The sequence below is a fragment of the Danio rerio genome, chromosome 4, assembly GCF_049306965.1.
Source record: "Danio rerio strain Tuebingen ecotype United States chromosome 4, GRCz12tu, whole genome shotgun sequence".
In the NCBI taxonomy this organism is placed as follows: domain Eukaryota; kingdom Metazoa; phylum Chordata; class Actinopteri; order Cypriniformes; family Danionidae; genus Danio; species Danio rerio.
This window is the reverse complement of record NC_133179.1, coordinates 62,965,266-62,975,081: the sequence shown is the minus strand read 5'-3', so window position 1 is coordinate 62,975,081 and position 9,816 is coordinate 62,965,266. Positions and strand designations below refer to the sequence as shown.

General features: G+C 40.1%; 1 protein-coding gene and 3 non-coding genes across 4 annotated transcripts in view; all 4 read right to left on the bottom strand.

Annotated features, from left to right (window-relative positions):
- LOC141381809 (uncharacterized) overlaps window positions 1–9,816 on the bottom strand; it is a 705,874-nt gene that overhangs the window by 104,284 nt on the left and 591,774 nt on the right. The window lies entirely within an intron of this gene.
- On the bottom strand, window positions 4,013–4,086 carry trnat-ggu (transfer RNA threonine (anticodon GGU)). The gene has a single exon. It is a non-coding gene; the product is annotated as a tRNA-Thr (tRNA).
- Window positions 4,358–4,431, bottom strand: trnat-agu (transfer RNA threonine (anticodon AGU)). The gene has a single exon. It is a non-coding gene; the product is annotated as a tRNA-Thr (tRNA).
- trnat-ugu (transfer RNA threonine (anticodon UGU)) lies at window positions 4,617–4,690 on the bottom strand. Its single transcript has one exon. It is a non-coding gene; the product is annotated as a tRNA-Thr (tRNA).

The window sequence follows — 9,816 nt, the reverse complement described above, 5'->3', positions numbered from 1 at the left end:
AAAAACATTGAATGTCTTAAAATAAAACATTATGAAAAAACATACAAATGTCTTGAAATAAAAGATTAAAAAAGCATTAGAAAGGCATTAAAATAAAATATAAAAAGCATAAAAATTTCTTAAAAATAAAAGATAATAAAAAATCATAAAAATGTCCTTTACATAGAAGATAAAAAAATAACATGTCTAAAATAAAAGAATAAAAAAAATTAAAAAAAATAACGTGTGTAAAATAAAATTATTTTAAAATGTGATTGTGTTTTATTATATATTTTTTTCTAAAATTTTTCCATTCTAATTTGTCCAATTCATTCATTTTTTAAGGCTTAATCCCTTTATTAATTTGGGGTCCCCAGAGTCAGTGGAATGAACCACCAACTTATCCAACATATGTTTTACACAGCGGATGCCCTTCCAGCTGCAACCCATCTCTGGGAAACGTCCATACAAACTTAATCACACACTTTCTGTCAGATTGTCATCTGCTAGTAAATCAGTCTTATTTTCTCTTTCTATTTTAGAATTTAACATGGTTTTTGGTTCCCCTTTTTGTGTTGGCCTGTATCTAATATACAGTTGGCCTCATGCATTGGTGTTGCAGCATGTTCAGCTCCCAGACCAATACATGCTTACACACTCCAATTAGTCAGATATCCCCTTTTTCTGTTTTTTCCCCCTTTCGGCCTGGGCCTAGCTCCAGGCCGTTTTACACCCCTATGTTGTGTGTCAAGTTAATCCGGCCAGCCTCACATCTTCAGCAACCTGTTTAGAAATATCGGTAATAAGGTTGTTAATTTGTCATTATATAATCTCTACATAAGTGATCCACTGCACATCAAAGCTGCACCAGGTCCCCGGAACTGCAGTCTTGTAAACAATTCAAAAGTCATTAATTCCATTGTTTTGTTCCATAACAAACTAATACCCCTCAACATGATTTTTATCCAATTCAGTTTGGTCTGTGCACAGATTTTTGCCAATTATGTTCAAATTTGTATCCATTTTCTCTACCTTTCCCTGTAATTATTAGTCTTACACCATGCCTACTTCTTGCTTCAGGCCCATTACTTGCTGCAATTTAAAATATTCAATATTTCAGTGTTTATCATTATCCACTCTAATTCTTACTCAACATGTATTTGTTTCTAGATCGTCTTTCATTAAACACTTCATCACTGTCTGACTGTCCTCCTTGCTTGCTGGCCACTCCTCCAGCCATTCATTATAGCTGTAAATCATGACTAGCACATATCTTTTCATTCACCTGTTCTCCCATATCTCTATAATCAATTATAACCTCACCCTCATTCTTCTCTTGCAGTTTCTGATATCTCTAAATATAATTAAAGTCTATAATTCATATTAGTCTTATTGCCATGTGTTTTACATTCACCAGTTTACAGTTATTTGAAATGGCTTATTTATTTGGCGATCTGACTCCACTTATCTCAGACACCACTCATCCTAATATTGAGGCGTGTTATCTAATCCCCTATAATTTTTACTTACTTCCTTTAAATCTAGTTCCATATAAATGTCATAACAACTGCTTCCCAATCAATTAGGGGTCTACTCTTTTTCTGCAAGTAAAATTTCATCAACATGCTTAATCAACACCACTCTCTCTGATAATTCAAAAATCTATCACTTTACATTTTTTCATCAGTATGACCATATTTCTGCAAACACTATTAACCTCAGCTTTAAAATCTATTCTCCTTAATTGCTTCTAAATCAAAAACTAAACACAATCTTCTTTTGTTTGTTGCTTACTTGTAAAATTATATTCAAATTAAATTCTATGTTTATAACTCAGTTAAAGAGCCCATATTATGGGTTTTTGAAAATTCCCCTCCATGTAGTGTGTAACACAGCTCTAAGTGAAGTGAAGTATCCAGCTAAGGCTTAAATCTGTAAGAATACAGTGTTTAAAACTGTTGATTCATCTATAAAAGAGTCGATTCATAATGCTTCAAACGAGTCGCCTTGATACCGACTCATTAGGTGTTTCGCCATGACGTATGAACGAAACAAAGTTTTTCACGTGCACGCGCAAACCCGGGAGATTTCAAACCTGAGGCCCCGCCCTCTGACGCAGTAACCCAGACACACACACACACCCACAAACACACGCACACAAACATGCCGGTCGATTGAAGTCACATTGCAGATGGATATATTGAGTCTCTACCCAAAGATGAAACCTCAGCATTATAGCCAAGCAGTTGGAAACTACTGGAAACTTCTGGAAACTACATGCTACAAAGAATACTTCATCTGCGTTTGTTAAAGGAAGGATCAGTAACTTACTGATGGACATCAGGATGGGTTTCTTCCATTTCTCAAGTGTAAGTACGTGCGGTTAAAGTTGTTGCCTCGTTGACTCTAGCTTGCAAATGTATTTAGTTGTGTTTTGTTACTTGTAACCGAGTGTACTGTATCAGGTTAACTGGCTATATTCTCTTATCGCGTGCAAAGTCACGTTAAAAACGCGACGCGTGCTGCTTTGTTTATGGAGCTCCGTGGTAACGTTAGAGGTGTGCATACCCGCGGCTGTCCCCGCGCCAGATTTCTGCGCGCGGGAATAAATTTCCGAATAAATCGCCGGAGCGGTCGGTAACGGGTTTGATTTGGGACGGGAGCGGGCTGCCTGAGAAAGAGAAAGATGTGTCTGCTTGGTGCTTGTGTGTTAGTGCGCACGCGCGCGTATGAGAGAGAGAGAGAGAGAGAGAGAGAGCTTTATGCTTGGTGCTGTGTGTGTGTTTATACAGATTTTCGGTTTTGTTCTCCCCCGCTCTTTATCGGGATCGGGCGCGGCGGGCAGAATACGGGGCGTGTTCTAAGGCTAAAACCTGGCGGGTGCGGGCGGGAGCGTTCTCGTCCGGAGGTGTGTGTGTGTGTTTGTGTGTGTGTGGCAGCTAAAATCCACGCCTACACTATCTAGCGTGTATGAACTGTGATTACTTTTTAAATTGCTGATTAGCTATTGGCCATTTCACTTCTGACTGAAGGCAGTCGACCAATCGCGACAGACTGTCATCGGTCCAATCAGCGCAGATTAGCTTCGCGCTAAGGAGGGGTTTGGGAACAAATGAATCACTGAACGATTCATACAGGAGTCGCTGGGATAATTAGGTAAAAATAAATGCAGATTATAAGACCATGAAAGTGTTTTTTGACCTTGCATGCATATTAAACTGTTGTTGGAGACCCTTACAACCAAGATATGACCCTATTTCATGTATAATATGGGCTCTTTAAAATTTAGCTTAAATAAAATTTCTAAAACAGACTGCATATGATCTTGTCTAGGTGTTTCTCTTAATTGCTCAACGACATACTACCTCTTCACTACGCTGGCTAATTTTATAATCCTCCATTTAAGTATTTCACTAATAATCAATCAGTTTTTGAATTTGACACTACTTTTGAAAATTAATTTTCTCAACTGTTTATTACTTAGTTTTTTCTAATCATTTTTATGATTTTCTTTTGGTTACTAATTAGTTCTACGTCATTTCGGTTCAACTAGTTGCCCATACACTTTTTATATACTTTTATAAGCTAACTTAAAAATCACTAAATTTTCTTATTCGTTTCTTTCAGCTGTATTTTGACTTCATCATTAAACTTCTTCACATGGATACATGGTTACACCGTTTTCTAATCTCCCTTATTTAAAACAGCTCAATTAAGTCATCGGCTTCATTGTAGAGTACCCCTAGTATCTGAGCCTGCACTGCGCAATGAAAGAAAGAAGCAAAACAGGATGGACAGATGCCTAAAATGTTAGAAACGCACCACACCTTAACTAAGTGAAGAAAAAGAACAAAGCTTGTGACTCTGGTGGGACTCGAACACACAACCTTTGAATGGCTTGATCACAACCTAGAAGTCCAATGCTCTATCCATTGCGCCACAGAGCCTAAGTGCTCTGCTGCCTCTAGCACTGTTGCACAGAAAGCACTTTTTAGTACTCTCGGGCCCATGAAAGAACAGCCAACTGCAGACAAGGCACTGCTGGGATTCGAACCCAGGATTTTCTGTTTACCAGACAGGCGCTTTGACCAACTAAGCCACAGCGCCAAACAACCTTGACAGGGGCTAATTGTTTAATTGGAAAAAAAAAAAAAACTGACAACGGTAGCGCTGCATGTGTGAATGTCTGGACTTGAAATATTAAAGTCCAATTGGTTAGGCATTACCACACTATGCTTTATAAAGCCATCGTCCAAAGCCCTCTTGAACGTGCAGCATTCTTAAGGATTTGAGTTTTGTTAAGACACCGACTGCTAAACATCCCGGTGCATAAACACTCGTTACTCTTAACAAAAAGCAAACATGAAACCTGTACATTAGGCACTGCTGGGATTTGAACCCAGGATCTCCTGTTTACTAGACAGGCGCTTTGACCAACTAAGCCACAGCGCCAACGCTGAATAGGAGGCAAGACATTTTTGCACACAGAGACTAAAAAAAGACAGCAAGTCTTATAATGGCAACAAAGAGGTTGTTTAACTCTATTTGTCGCACTATTCATTACGCCTCAAAGTTATACAATTTTATAATTCATTCCGGTAAGCTCTAAAACACAAGCACACGCACCACCTGGACTAAGGCGCTGCTGGAATTTGAGCCCAGGATCTCCTGTTTACAAGACAGGCGCTTTGACCAGCTAAGCCACAGCGCCACAAAAACATATAATAAGAGACATTTGCCCGATAACAAAAATCGAAGAAGAAAAAACAATACACAACAAAAACCAGCATGTCAGGATGCAGAAAATGCTGACAAGACGGACTTGGTCTTTTAGAGTCTGGATGATCATGTCTCAAACCTGACCGGTAACCTGGCCTCTGTTCAAGATCAAAGCAAAAAATGTGTGAATTTATTTTTATTTAATCTATCCTTAATCATGTGTTAAGTGTTTTTTGGAACCTCCAGTTTCATTACATCCAAACCCAGAGTCAGCTCGGAAAATGGAAATCAGGACAAACATATGCTATCGGCCATTGAAAGAGTTTCACATCAGAAAGCCACTCTCCCATAATCTGAGGGAAAGGTGCAGTTTGGATTTGAACCTAGCATCTGCTGTTCCCAAGACAGGTGCTCTGGCCAACTTAGTCTTAACACTAAAAGAAAAAACCTCTGGATACGATACTTCCAAACGCAGTTTCATCTAAGACAGTGGGGGGAAGCAAAATTTACTGTGCTTTCTACTCAGTTACTTTGCACATGCATAAAGAGGCTCTTGTACAACAAATCCAAAAGGCTTGATCTCAACAATAGGTGGCAGTCACTTTTCCCCAAAACCACAGGTTGCCTTCGAGTCATTCCTCAAGCCCACTAGGCCCTACACTGTTTTCTAATCTCCCTTATTTAAAACAGCTCAATTAAGTCATCGGCTTTATTGTAGAGTACCCCTAGTATCTGAGCCTGCACTGCGCAATGAAAGAAAAAAGCAAAAGGGATGGACAGATGCCTAAAATGTTAGAAACGCACCACACCTTAAGTCAGTGAAGAAAAAGAGCAAAGCTTGTGACTCTGGTGGAACTCGAACCCACAACCTTTAAATGGCTTAGCTCAGAGCCTAGAAGTCCAATGCGCTATCCATTGAGCCACAGAGCCTGAGTGCTCTGCTGTCTCTAGCACTGTTGCACAGAAAGCACTTTTTAGTACTCTCTGACCCATGAAAGAACAGCCAACTGCAGACAAGGCACTGCAGGGATTCGAACCCAGGATCTCCTGTTTACTAGACAGGCACTTTGATCTACTAAGCCACAGCGCCAAGCGACCTTGACAGGGGTTAATTGTTTAATTCGAAAAAAAAACTAATAACGGTAGCGCTGCTTGTGTGAATGTCTGGACTTGAAATATTAAAGTCCAATACGCTTATTTCACGCGGTAGCCATTTTAAAGAATCAAAGTGAGGCTGGGGTGGGAAGAAACCCGGAAGTATAGCTCCAGCACTGTAAACATTGCAGTAACATGCTGTGTACTATAAACCTCCAGCTGTTGCAGAGATTTCAAAATGCAGAAATGGTGTAACCATCGCTTTAATATTATTCAGTAAGTTTATTTTAAACAATTAAAAGCAATTTAGCATCAAACAAGATCACAATCTCAGTGATACGCTTAAGTGTCCTCCTAGGCTTCAGCTCATGGCACTAGTTAAACACTGTGAGGACGCTTTCCTGCTTCAGCCTGTGTAACCCGGTGAGTGATAAAACACTGCAGTCCTCTGCAACACACCCTCATGTTGTCTTTAATAGTGATGTCCCGGTACTGAAGTTTTAAACCCAGCTATTTCCCACTAACATGGAAGCGCCGCTGAGCGCGGATGACTCGACTGATCTTCACGGCTTTGCACTTCAGTCTCCATGTATTTGTGTTTGGTTTGCGCTCAGTTTACCGATCTTTACCCAGTGCAAGCACAGATACACGGATTGGAGCGCGAAGCAGCCGTCAAGATCAGTCGAGTCATCAAGCAGATGGCTCGGCTCGTCTGTGTTTGTGCTCAGTAAACAGCGGTGGGTGAACTGATGACCTTCTCGGCCAATCACAAGCATTTCTGTTGAACACGTGAACACAATGGCAAATCAGCGCTGTTTCAAGAAAGCCATCAACATTGCCTTAAATGTTAGCGCGAAATTGCCGGTCTTTCTTTTAATTCAGTATCGTGACAAGTCTAATATAGTGAAAGAATCAGTTTATTAACTCGAGTTTGATGAATAGCATCTAAAACGTGTGTTTGGGAAAGAAAACGTTAGCTAACTAGTGCTATTTCCCTTAACTTAGCTGAAAATGAGCTCTGATATCCCTTTTTACATTCACCATTCATTCAGAACAGACCTTCGGGTCACCCTGAAGGCGGAGAAATGATAAATTTGTGTCACTTTCTCTTTGCTGATAAGATATATAGCCAGTTACACAACACTCCTATGTAACTCCCTATAATACTTCCGGGTTTCTTCCCACCGCAGCCTCGATTTCGCTTTTGAAAATGGCGGCCGCGTGAAATCAGTCTATTGGTTAAGCATTACCACACTATGCTATATAAAGCCATCGTCCAAAGCCCTCTTGAACATGCAGCGTTCTTAAAGAGCATATTGTAGGTTAAAAAACTGTTTAAAAAAAAGGTAGAATCGTTTGTGACAATACTCTATAATACCATAAAATACCATATTAAAATGTTTTACGAAGTGCAAGGGCACAAATTTGAAAGAAAATGTGTCTGTTTTCCCACTTCCGCTTTTTTTTCTAACCACCCTGGTGACGTCAGTGCAGGGACTTATCTGACAGACGTGCACTGTTTACAGTGGGGCAGAGGAGCTAATAGCAGAACTGGTTGTTAGTTTTGGCGTAATTTATCATCATCGTGGTATATTATTGCGTTTATGGAAACTGCACAAACTCCAGCCTGTCAACAGATCAAGTCCACAAGTTTCCTCTTGCTATTTTGGTTCGTGAAATGGGATGAATCCGATAAGAGTGATAGCTGACGCGAATGAAGAGAAACACTCCTGGATCAGTCGGCGATTCAGCTCGATGAGCTGTACACGGTAAGACAACTCGTTTTTCGTTTATGTTTGTCAACTTTCAAGTCCGTAAGCATTATTCTTTGAGTAATTTGAAGCAACGTGATGTGTTTACTTTGGAGTAGCCGATAGCACGGCTGCTAGCTTGTATTGTTAAGCATATTAAATATACTTTTTTAAAGCGTGTAAAAATGTACACATATGATAAGACGGCTAGTAGCATCAGTTTGCTAATATAATAAATGTCTTGTATAGTGTCATGTACTATAATTGCATCTGTGTCTTTAAGACGGGAAACAGGTGGCATGATGGGAAGTTTTGTAATGTTACGGAGTTCATGGACACAAGAGAAGTAAAGAGTGGTGTTAAAATGTTAACCTGCATGTGGCTGATTTAATTCAGAAGTATGTGCGATTTATGAATGAACATTCGATGATAAGACACACATACATAACATTGGCGACGAGGATGCAGCCGGGATATTGTGAGCACTGAATACATGCGATGGAAAAGTCAGGTATTTCTGCATTTGAGTGCTACAAAGATCCCGCGACTCTTGGGCCAAGATGGACAAGATGGCTAACATCATTTGAACTTTATGCAGATGGAAAAGGACTTATTTTAGAAGAAGGCGTCGCCGCATCAGTTTGTCAACGACGCAGAGCACTTCTTTTGCATCATGCGGGACCTGATGTCCAAGATATATTCTCCACACTGCCAAATACGGGAAATGCCGATGACTTTAATGCGGCAGTTGCAGCCTTTAATGCATACTTTGTGCCACGAGTAAATACTGCATACGCAAGGCAGTCCTTTTATAAACTTTCTCAAAACTCTAGCGAGACTGTTCAGCAGTTTACAACACGTCTTAGACAATCGGCGAGAGACTGTGCATTTGCAGATGACCTGAATAATCAGCTTCGAGATGCCGTCGTAGGCAGAGGCTCATCAACATATGTGCGGCGTAAATTGTTGGAGGAAGGACCGAATCTCACTCTTGATCGCGCGTTGGAAGTTGCCGATCTCTGTGAACGAATTGAGGAACAGATGTCTGCGTCATCAGTGAGTGATGCATCAAAATCTGATAACACTACAGAAACTGTGAATCGAGTCTGGAAAAAAGGAGGAAAATATACAAAACACCAAGCAGAAAGCAGTAAGTTGAATAAACAGTGTTATAGATGTGGAAACACAGATCATTTTGGAAAAGATTTAAAATGTCCTGCTCGAGGTCAAATATGCCATAAGTGCAAAGGACGAGATCATTTTTCAAAAATGTGCAAAACCAAAATGGTAAAACAGAGAGTTAATCAAGTGGAGGGACAGACTGAATATGCATTTGTCATTCAAAATGATGGCAAGGATACTGATAGACTGAATGTCTGCTTGGGAAATGTTCATCTGAGGAAGCTGGTGGACTCAGGTGCTTCCAGCAATATTATAGATGAGAAAACATGGGAGAAACTGAAATCTGAGAGATCTAAATGTCATTCGTACATCCCAGATACAAAGAAAAATTTGTTCTCTTACTCATCTGATCAGCCTTTGCCGGTAAAGGGAGCATTTAAATGTGATGTAACAATAGGCAGTCGGATGGTACATGCTGAGTTTATTGTTATAGAAGGAACTGGTGAACCTCTGCTAGGGAGAGATACAGCCATGGAGCTTGGAGTACTCAAAATTGGGACAGATATTGCAGCGGTAACAGACCTTAAACAATCACTCCAATCACAATACCCAGAAGTGTTTCAGGGAGTTGGTAAGCTGAAAACTAAGCAAATCTGTCTGTACATAGATCAAACAGTCCAGCCAGTAGCCCAGCCCTTAAGAAGAATACCATTTAATCTGAGGGGTCCTGTGGATGATAAAATCAAAGAACTCTTAGAGATGGACATTATAGAAGAAGTAAATGGACCCACTCCATGGGTCAATCCTGTTGTAATTGTGCCAAAAGCTAATTCTGAAATCAGACTTTGTCTTGACATGCGGCAGGCCAATCGAGCAATCATCAGAGAACGATACCCTATTCCTACAGTAGATGAACTTCTACAAAGTATGAATGGATCAATGATTTTCAGCAAATTGGATCTGAAATGGGGTTACCATCAGTTAGAGCTGACACCAGAATCTCGCCAAATCACAACTTTTGCAGTTCATAATGGAGTGTACAGATATAAGCGTCTCATTTTTGGAGTATCATCTGCAAGTGAGCAATATCAACATGAGATAGCTGCTGCACTTACTGGAATAGAGGGAGTTGAAAACATCTCTGATGATA